Here is a 12,166-nt window from a genome sequence, read left to right as displayed (position 1 = left end):
AAAGAGAAGTAGGACTTGGGTAGAGAGTTCAGAATGGCATCTTTCTCTAGCTGCTCATGCAAGAGAAAGTCGAGCTTGCTTAAGCACTCAATCATCTCGATCATGTACAGTACATGATCGGTGACTGACGCTCCTTCTCTCATTCGAGCATTGAAGATGGCACAACTAGTCTTATACCTCAATATCGTCAGGTGCGCCAAAGGACTCGTTCAACATTTACAACATATCCTGTGATTGAGCATTCTCAAAATGACAGCTGAACTCATCATTCATTGCCGCCAGCATAATACAATGAACCATAGTTTGGTGGTTGAGCCACTTTTGATAAGTATCTCTGACCGTGCTACGTGCGTTTGGAGCTGGTTCCTCGGATACCGGATATGTCAACACATACAAGATCCGTTCGTGCTTCAAAACTATTTTGAGCTTTTGATACCAGCTATCAAAATTTGATCCCATCAATTTATCACATCTAATAGTGATCGAAGCGACTAGGTGGTAGCCATAACTACAAAAAAAAATCAAAACCTAATTAGTATATGAATTGATTAAGCCTAAAGATATAGATTTTAGTCTAAAAGTTTTTTTACTATTTTATTTGAATTAGTATCCTCTACCTCCAATTTCTCTACTTGATCCATATGTATTTCTAACCCTACGTCTAACCATTATAAGAATTTGATTTAAGCAAACCTTTTGTCCATCGATTTATGTGGTATCTTAATGATCTTCAATTCTCAAATCTAGGTCATTCAAATTTAATTCAAAATTAAGTGTGTGAAACGTGTGTTTCTATCTGTAGAACTATTCTACCAAAATTTCAGATGAAGCATACCATATGTTTCAATTCATGAAAATAATTTTTTATAATATGTTTAATAATTAAAGATGCATAGGTATGATCTAAACTTCATATATATATCTCATGCATCATGATAACTTTTAGATCCATACCGATTACATCAAATATAACATGCTATTCAGATTTAAAATAATTTTATATCTAAATTTTATCTTATTGTAATAAATCATAAATCATTTTAGATCTAATCTAAATATATTTATGATCAAAATAATTCATAAAAATTTATTTACTTTTTTTTTTCATGAAATCGGATCACAATAACATCCCTACACGTCATAAGAGAACCCATTGAATAGATAAAAGAGAGATTAGTCTCTTTGATTTCTTATAATCAGATGGTTGGTGATCTCATCAATCCGAGTACTAGACTACTAAGATTTAAAATATAATTTTATATATAATTACATCAATATATAATTATTGATAAAATAATTTTATATCACGAATATGCCTTTGATCTTATCAACTATGTTCTTCATCTAATCTAAATAGATTTGATGCATCACATACATCATATCAAATATGAAACATATCTCATACTGATTATAAAATATTAATTTTAGATTTGATATCATATAAAAAATTAATTAGATACAGACATGAATGCATAAGGAATAAATTTTTGATAAAATCTATTTTGGTGTAGTGCTGATTCTCGATAGAATTCAGATCTATGTATCCATCAAAATGGATCCAATTCAGATCTGAAATAAGTCCCACTTTATAATAAAAATAATAATATTAAAATTTTATTAAAATAAATTTTAAATAAATTTTAAATTATGTTGTTATTCCATCAAAAATTTAGTGATAGCAAAATTCTATTATAACAAACTTATAACAATCTTAATCAACAATTGATTAGGCTCATCTAATCTAATCAAAATCAGATAAAAAATTTTATAAAATATATTTAATTTAAATTTAATATCTAACATAAAATTTTAATTATATATAATATTTAAATAATATAAAAAAATTTAGTTATACATGCATGAATCAAAAGCCTACTCTGATATCAATTGAAGGGAAGAGATACTGTTTCTCTTCGGATAGCCCAAGTTGCATCTAAAAATTTTTTTATTAATCTTCATGAATAAGGATCAAATTTTTATCTAAATAATAGTAGAACTAAGGATCAAATCTCTAAAAATCTAAAATCAACCTTCATGGAGGTCTGGAAGTGCAAACCCTCTACTTTGCATGCACGTTAGACAATGCAGGAAAGTTGGATGAACTCCGATCAAATCACCTTCGCAACCCAACCAAATGAGAGAGGAGAGGTGCTGGTGTGACACCTCATACCAACAAGGGGGATGCCCAAGGTGGGCCTGCGGCAAGGGAGAGGATGGGTGATAATGATGGGGAGATGCCATGGAAGGAAGGAGCTCCCTCTTCTCATGCTTCTCTCTCTCTCTTCTCTCAATCTAATTTATTTCTTATGCATCCATAAGTAGAGACCATCTCTATTTATAGATGATTCTTATGACCCAATAAGTATAGAACTTCTAATTCAAACATACTTTGAATCAGTCCAATACTCATGAAAGGACTCCTACATAAGATAGAATTGAAACCACACAAGGCACCCATAATGCACTCATTCGCTCACCCATATGGGATGCCCACAACCAACACCATTCTAGGTGCTAGTTGGCCCAAGAGAGAGGAGAATTCTAGTACAAGTAGGATTTCTAGTATCTTATCCAAAATGGATCCGATTCGAATCCAATTCGAAGCTGGTTCAAAGTAATTTTGAAAAGCTATCAATCTCAAACTCTTTAGGACTTTTGTACTAAGTCTGACTTAAAATTTTAAACCCAATTAAGTCTAATTAATTTAAATTTAATTCAAAATTAACTAGTACTTAAATTCAATCTCTCATATGCTCTATGAATCATAGATCAGAAACTGTTCATCTCTGGGATTGAACCTGAATCTCATGTATAGTGCTAGCTAAACATAGTCAACTCTTCAATTTCGTTTGACCTATAACTTAATTTTCAATCAAGTTAGCTTATATGTTCAATCAAGTCCAGCACTTTCAAATTGGACATATAAACATAGGCCAATACTTTCTTATGGTGTCCAGATAGATCGAATTATCATAAAAAAATATTCTAGAACCTATGCACATGATTACCGCATAATTCATCTTTTTGATCTTGAATGCTCTAGGATGGTCTCAAGTTAACTGTCAACTGAGATTGCTTCATCCACATTATATTTCAACCTTTCAAATCAATCTTATGGATTATTCTAGCTAAGACTTTACTAAATTGAAATATAGCGATACATCAGCTCTTATAATTGGAGGGGTTCAATCCCATTTGGATCCACACATGGACTTCACAAGTACTTGACTGTACCCAGTAGCCTTCCATCACTACATTAAAAATTCAGATAGTCTAGCACAAAAGTACAGTGATTTGCTTGTAAGTCACTATGGTGATCTCAGGTCTGAAGGACACTTATACCCATATGCTTCACGAATAGTTCTTAACTGTAGAATGCTCAGTAAGTGAGTCACTTGTTCAGTGATGATATACTCCTACATCTCACCTATATACCATGTCAGTGTCATCACACTCCTTGATTAAGAAGACAACCAACCTATGTGGCACACAATGATCTCTACTCGATAAATGTCATCATTATGTAATAATGTATCATTTGATCGTGAATATATTTAAGAACTATACGATAAATTGTCTCTTTATCGTACACTAACATAGTTCTAAGAACTTTATCACAACACAAGAGTTCAAGGAAGATGTAACTTTGTGATAAAAAATATTAGAATAATTTTTATTCATTAATCAATCATTTATATATAAAGATAAACTCAATCGTCACACGATTGATTTTAGGATACAATTCTCAACAGTCAATCCTTCTACCTCATGAATTTCATCAAGCTTGATCTTAATGGTATTAGTTCCTTATTTAAGAAATTTTTTTTCTAAAAAGACTGCTCTATTACTGATGAATATCTTTTGCTCATCAGCATAGTAAAAATAGTAACCCCTTGTTTGCTTGGGGGACTGTACGAGTAAACACCTATTGAAACTAGGTCCAAGCTTGTCCACCTATAGACATTTGACATAAGCTGGACATCACTAAATCCTAAGGTGAGTGTCGGCCTACACCCTATCCATATCTCATACGATGAGACATAAGCTGGTCTATGGATTTGACATAAGCTGGTCAACTTATTTATCCTATTCTTGTTTATATGATCGAGTCAACAATGTCAAAGATAGATATCAATGACATTATCTATTCTTGGATATTTGTTTAATGTATATAGTACACTAATAGACTGTGATAAAATGTATATGCCATATTTTAATTATCCACGTATCATCGTAACATCATTCATAATGATATTAAAAAACTCATCTTTTATTGAAAAATTAAATCCATCTTTTGGTAAAAGGCCAATAGAAATAATATTTATTAGAAAAGAGGGATAATAATGACAATCCTTCAAAATAATAGTTCTAGAATTGAAAACAAGCTGAATTATTCCTAAAGCTAGAACTAGAATGGAGCTTCCATTTTCAATGCTTAGGAACCGCTCGCCATTCTGAAACTTCCTACTGATCTACAGCCACTATAATGAATTGCAAATATTAATTGGATTGCCTGTATCTAATACCCAGATAGTAATGTCACAAATAGAGAAATTATAAGTAGTTATCATATAAGTACCTTGTCCAGCAACCTGTTGCTGATTTCTCTTCTTAGGCCTGTTGGGGTCAAGGGAAGCAAGATAGTCTAGACAATTCCTCCTTTAGTGACCCAGTTTCTTACAATAGAACCATTCTGCCTCACTTTTGTTTGCCTTGGGCTTTTTGGCCTGCTTGGTCTTGGAAGTCTTAGCTTGAGCCTTGAATGCCTTATTTTTCTTTCCTCTCTTAGAGGAATGGTGCTCTTTGGAGGACCCTTCTACCAAATGGATCAATTTCTTTTGGAGCTAGCTATCCTTCTCGAAAGTCTACAACAACCCTAGCAAACTATAGTAGTTTACAATAGGCTTAGTCATTCTATAACGACTCAAAAAGTGTAGGTAGGACATGGAAAACGAGTTCAGGATAGCAATCTTGCCTAACTGTTCATGTAATGAAAAGTCAAGTTTGCTCAAACGTTCGATCTGCTCGATCATATACATACATGAATGGTAACTGATACCCCTGCTGATATCCGGGCGTTGAACACCATACAGGAGGTTTTATGTCTTTCAGTGTCCTTAGGGGTGCTAAAAAATTCATTCAACATTTGAAGTATTGCCTCCAGCTACGCGTCCTCAAACTTATGACTAAATTCATCATTCATTGCAGCCCTCATAATGCAACATACCATTGTACGATCATTGAGCAACTTTTGATAAGCATCTTAGATCGCTCTATGTGCATTCACAACAGGCTCTTCTGGTGCTGGATCCTTGAGGACATACAAAATCCTCTCATGCTTAAGCATGATCTTTAACTTGCGATACCAGCTATCGAAGTTGGGTCCAATGAGCTTGTCACTATCCAACAGTGAGCGGAGCAATAATGTGTTAGCCATTGCTGCAATTAACAAAGAAAATACATTAGCCATTATTATATATCAATCATATGGTCCTCAAGACTTAAACTTTAGTCTAAAGGTTTGTCCCACTATTTTATACGAATTGGTAGTCTCTACCTTCAATTTAGAGAATTTTTTTCGATTTGTTAACATTTCCTAACGGGTACTAAAATCCACATCGACTACACATAAGCCTGAGTACAGCCTACATATATGTATCTTGGATAAGTTCTTAATCAGTTATTTCTTAAAGTAATTTTTAATAATCTGTTTTGCCCCAGGCTCTTCTTCAGCAGTTGTGTGGCACCTCCATTGAAAGGTCCAGTTAGGTCCAACCATTAATATGACCTCACCAAGTGCACTTAACCAATGAATGGATAGGCTCGAGTGTGGCTCGGCCAACCTACCCACCCACCCGAAAGACACAACATGGACGTCATATCATAGACAATAATTCCAATATCCAGATAAGCACCAGGCGTGTGGCGCCTCTAATATTTATTCAGACTATTGGACCCATTACCATCCACCTTAATGGGAGGATATGATCTAGTTATCTCCATAACTAGGCCATTTCAGGAACTTAATAATTTAGAGGGTTTGTGTCATAATGGTACGTGCATTGTGGTTCATCTAATTAATCTTATTAAATAGTGATCACGGTTCATTTACATGCATATTACATGTTAGGTGATTTAATCATATCATACATCAATTAAATCATGCTTCATAAAACTAATAGCCAATGGTTATGGGCTTACAAAGTGTGGTCCACTGAAGCTTGTAGTGAACCACAAAACAATGACATATCTTATTATTGGGTAAAAGTAAACTGGACATTCACAGGCCTTCATTCCATGCTTTCGCTGCAGCCCTCTGACATACTTTTATAATTTTCTTTAAAGAAACCTCCAATGTTGGAGGGAGAACATTTCAAAGGGTAAGAAATTATAATAGAACAGAAGGGAAGGCAAGGAATGCAATCCCAATCCATCAAAGAATTTGTAATAATAAACAATAATAAAATCTAGTCATCCTAAGTCCATTACCACTCATGCAAATTACATACACATCAACCATGTGTTCATATAGCATGCACTTGTAAAGGTTGTAATTTTTAGATTACATTATTGAACTCCTAGTTCTAAAAACTACAATTTATTTAATTAACACTTTTGGATGTTCAATCAATTTTTTATTTTGGAAGGACTTCAAATTTTTTCCATTATCTTCACTAAGTCATTAAAGAGGACAAGATCATCAAAACACCTTTTGACTTTCCATGCATACGAGACAAGTAAGAAACACATTTCTCAAAAATCTTTTGATATGCATCACAGCCAAGCATATGTGATCGGGACCTTTGGCATGCAGCATGCCCAGCTGAAGTGTCTGCCAGCCATGCTATTGCATGACCAGCGGGCATTCACTAGGCACATTCGTGCCCGAGCCTAGCGCGGTGCATGTCGTCAACTGTGTGATTACACAGAAGTGTAGGACTGCATTGGGCTCAGCACCCGCTGCATGTCACACAAGCCTGCATGCAGAAGCGATCGAGCGTGAGTCCAGCAGCAGCGCCCACATGCCTTGTGCTATCGCACAGGCATGCCAACATGCACTCGGCATCAGTGCTCCTTGGCCAGAGCACCAGATCGTGCTGCTGCATGTTCCGAAGGGCTCGAGCGCTCGCTGTCCTTGCTGGGCGGTAGCGCACGGCCAAAGTCATGCTGAGGCGATCTCGGCTGCCATCGCATGCCTGCTGCCCTTAAACTGATTAGATTTTTGAAACCCAAATTCCTGTTCACAATCAATAAGTCCAAACACTTAAATGCATAAAACATAATCCTTAAAAACAATAGCCACACTACCAATATAACAATTATAGCAGAAATAGAACAGGAACAACAACAATGGGCCACATAAGCTGAAATCAGAGAACCTGGCTTTGATACCATTTGATAGTAAATTCTGACCTCTCCACGATGAGTACAGACACCATTTGCTGGTGTTGGTTGGAATCCCAGGAAGGAGATTAGCATCCCTTTTAGAAATTAATTAACAGAAAGGGAAAGTTACCTTAAATATAGCAAAAAATCAGGCCAAGGCTGTTTTTCTTACTTCATGAGAGCTTCTAGTGCAGCTCCTCTACTTTGTACGCATGTCGAAGGCTTCATAGAAAGGGGCTTCAAGGCATCTAGGGTTAGGGAGAAAGAGAGAAAAACTCATGCCTGGTTTGGGATGTCAAAATGCTCACAGTTGGTTTGGCATATCTCTCTTTCTTTTATAATCATGTACACTACATGATCAAGAGGAAGTTTTCAGATCTAGACTTGAATTTGAAACTCTTATCCAACAACCTTTTGGATTTGAATTCGAAGTTTTAATCCAACAACCTTTTGGATTTGAATTTGAAGTTTAATTCAACACCTTTCCTCACCCTAGCTGACCAAACATAGGATCCCTAGGTTGTTGTGGTTTACACTCTAGTCCTTGGATTACAAACTAATCCAGGTTCAACCCAAAATTAATCTAGTAGCTAATGCCCAGTGCTAGCTAGATATAGTCAGTATTTAATTTCATATGACTAGATAATTCTTAATTGAGTAAATACATTTGTTCAATCAAGTCAACTACTAAATTGAACATATATAATTTAGGTCAAGCCTTTCCAAGATCACTCGACTATGTGCGTACTCCATAGGTTCAAATACTAAACCGATAATATAGGAATAATTTTTTGTACTAATCATGGTGACCATCTAGCAATGATACCCAACATCTGAATAGATTGAATAATTTACAAAGCAACATTCAAAAACCCTGGCATATGGTTACCATGTAATCCATCCCTCTGACTCTCAATACTTCAGGATGACCCTAGGGAGTATGGTTAACTATCAAACCCCTAATTTGTCTCCATGTTATATTCCTACCTTATAATGACATTCTTATGATTAATCTTGCGACTAATCATATAGATTATCCTAGCCAAGGATTTACTGGATTGAAAATATGTTGAAGTATTATCTCCTATTATCTAGAGTAGTCAATCTCATCTTGACTCATATACAGACTTCGTAAGTACTTGATTGTACCCAAAAATCTTTCATCACTATATTAGAAATATAAATAGTCCAGCACCTAAGCACAATAAGTGATAGGGTCACGATGCTGTCGTTAGGATACTGTGATTATCAATCAAATTTTGATTTCAATAAAAATTAAAAATATGTAGAAAGTAGTGAGTTGGTCGAATCCACAGAGAAGGTAGAATTTTGATTTGAAATCTTTGATTTTACAAAAAAAATAAAATTTTAGAGAAAGTAATTTAAGTCAAAAATTAAAAATTAAAAATATAAAAAATAAATCAGGGTACTAAGATCTACTAACTAGATCCTAGCATCTACTTGCAATAAAAATAAATAATAAAAATTTAAAAGTATAAAAGTAAATTGATACTAAGATCTACTAATTAGATCCTAGCATCTACGTGCAAAAAAATAAAAGACAGGAATTTAAAATGCAGGAAAATAAATTTTGCATTAATTGAAATTGAAATTCAAGTATAAAAAATTTAAAAAAAATAATAAAATAAAATAAAAATAAAAATATAACAAAGATCTGAAGTTGATCAACCAAGCCTCGTCGAAAAGATGGTTGATGATCTCTCCATCTTCCGTCGTACTCCATAGAGCGAACCGATTTTCTCCTTCTTTTCCTTAGGTCCTTAAACCTATCTATTTTTTTTTCTATTTTTTTCTATACTTTCTACTCCATTTTTCTGCTCCCAAAGCTTATTCTCATACCCCATATTTATAGATGAATTTTTCATAATTTTTTGGTAGGAAAAGGAGTCCTAAAACCCTTAGAAATCGTATTAATCTTTTAGAAATATTTCTGGCCATTGGATCAGCTTTGGACCGCCCAGATCTGCCCAAAAAATCTTTGTTTTAATTCGAATCAAAGTCGGATCATACCACAGCCATTCGATCTGGGTTCGGATTGGTTCTAGACCATCGTATCGCACAAAAGAATCCTATTCAAAGTCGGCAACGAGTTTAAACCGTTGGATCTGGGTCGGGATGAATTTTAGCCGTTGGATCATGCCCAGGATCTTTCTCTCGCTGTGAACCATGCCTGTGGACCGTGTGAAGTTTCCTGTGGACCGCACCCTGGCTCTGTGGACCTGACCGACCGGTCCATCGTACATCGAAGGCTATTTTCTTTATTTTTAGATATTTTGGCTCGATTTTTGCTTTGATTTTTTGCCTGAAAAATAAAAAAAATATGCATTAAATTTTTTAAAAATTTCTCTTCATTTTGGTGCTTAAATTACTTAATTAAATTAATATCTATTTTTTATAAATATATCTAATTTCATATTTTTTTTAAAATTACTTATTTTTTAAGAAAATTCAATAAATTCATGAAATTAAGATTTTTAAGAAGATGTTAGCACCATAAATTATCAAAAATACCGACAATAAATATAAAAATATATCACTTATCAATAAGTTACCTACAAGTCACCATGGTGATCTCATTTTTGAGGAATACTTACATCCATATCCATCATGAGCTGCTCTTTGATAGTAGGGTAAATACCATTGAGCACTTTGCTATTGAGTCACATTCAGTGGGCATGTACCTCTATATCTCACTTGCATGCCATGCTAATATCTCCACATTTCTTAGTTATGAGGATAACTAACCCATATGGCATACAATGATTTATACTTGATAAACATTAGCATCCTTTCATTAACCTATCATTTGATCACGAACATAATTTAAGAATGATTCGACTAATCCTCATCACTTTAATTGAATGTTAATCATTCTAAAGACTTCATCATGATCATAAGAGATATATATGGAAGATGCAAGATATGATGAACTGCCAAATAACTTTTATTACTATAATTTAGATTACAATTTGAATGCACAATTATCTATAACTAGATGATTGGCTTTGGGGCACAATCCCAACACATCTAAGAGAGATGTCAAATATGATAAAAAAATTGAGGCAAGCTAGCCATATCCACATAGATGAGTAGCAAGTTCAAGCTTTGATCCAATCTCTTTCTGATAGCTAGGAGCCATCATCTGCCACTTTGGACTATCGTGAGCCATCATTATAGATAATGGGTGGCAGTTTGTTGACAATCAGAAGTTCAAAAAATTTTATTTCAAACTGCATATCGATCATAGGCTTACTTCGATTGATCATCCTCAATCAAATAAAGAGGTTGAGGTGATGAATCGAACGATCCTACAAAGACTGAAGTCAAGACTCGGCCAAGCCAAAGCACTCTAATTTGAAGAACTCTACAACATACTTTGGGCTTGTTGGATGACTCCTCAGACTGCTATCGAAGAGACCCCATTCAACCTCACCTTTGGTGTTGATGTGGTCATTCTTGTTGAGGTTGGGATTTTCGATGATCGAAGTAGAGAATCATGATAAGCAAGAGAATCTGAGCCAACTCCGAGCGAGCTTGGACCAACTTAAGGAAACCAGAAACTGAGCTCAGATTCAAATAGCATCATACCAACAACAAGTAGCCTGCTACTATAATGCACAGATTCGGACAAAGATATTTCGATCAGGAGACCTCGTCCTATGCCGAGCTGAAGTATCGAAGCCTATAAAGCTAGGCAAGTTAGCTCCAAACTGGGAAGGCCCTTATAGGATCACTGAAGTCATCAAACCCAGGGCATACATGAAGAAAAAATAGGTAGTTCAAAGCATGTATTTTTAAAATTTTATAATAAAAATAAAAGATTAAATATTTTAATCTTCTAAATATGATTTGGATTAGATCTAAACTACTAATTAAAGATTTATAACATAAAAAATTTATATATAAAATTTGATATAAAATAAAAACTGCATCAATCACATCGATGCCTTGAACTAATCTAATCTTTAGATCACATTAGTTGAGTTCAGAACTCATCACTTTTTCACGGATTGATGATCTTCACTACTGGTAGGTATGATATGAAGCTATCACTGATACTAAGCAGCCGCACAGGTCATCCGACCTCTACAGATCATCTACTCGAAGCCCTGATCGGATCTTCCTTTGTGGGAGTGCTAGCTCACGTCGATGGCTTTAAATGGCTGATCCAAGCTTTGTTCTTTAGAACTTCTAGACTCCTTCAGATCAAAAGATGAAGCTTTACAAGGAGGTGATGGTGTGGAGATTGAACAAGATTCACTCTTGTATTTTTCTTCTCATAAAATCTAGAGTTAAAACCCAAGACCCTACAGCTCATGCCCGAGAGGAAGATTACTTCCTCTGTTTCTCACGCACGAAAGTCCAACTCACTCTCAACTTTTTATGCCCCAACTCTCAAGTTTCTCACACCAAAAATTACTTCTAATCTCATACAAAACTGATCCCTTCTTAAGGGTGGCATCCCATGAAAGATAAGGATAAGAAAAAGGTAGTTTCAGTTTAATTTCAAACGTTGGTTGATCATTATCACCAATTTAAATCAAATTTGAATTAAATTTTGAGCCAAACTTTATCTTCATCTTATGAACTCAGAGAGGGATCAACCAACATCAAAATAGTGTAAAAAATCTCATGAAGAGAAAGGTGATGGCGTGAAGAGAAAAGTCCAACTCAATTTGGACTCTAGATTTTCATTCAAATTCAAACCCATTTGAACTCAAATTTAAACCAACCTATTTTTAATTCAGAAAGAATCAGA

This window comes from Elaeis guineensis, chromosome 8 (assembly GCF_000442705.2).
Source record: "Elaeis guineensis isolate ETL-2024a chromosome 8, EG11, whole genome shotgun sequence".
In the NCBI taxonomy this organism is placed as follows: Eukaryota; Viridiplantae; Streptophyta; class Magnoliopsida; order Arecales; family Arecaceae; genus Elaeis; species Elaeis guineensis.
This window is presented reverse-complemented; position numbering follows the sequence as displayed.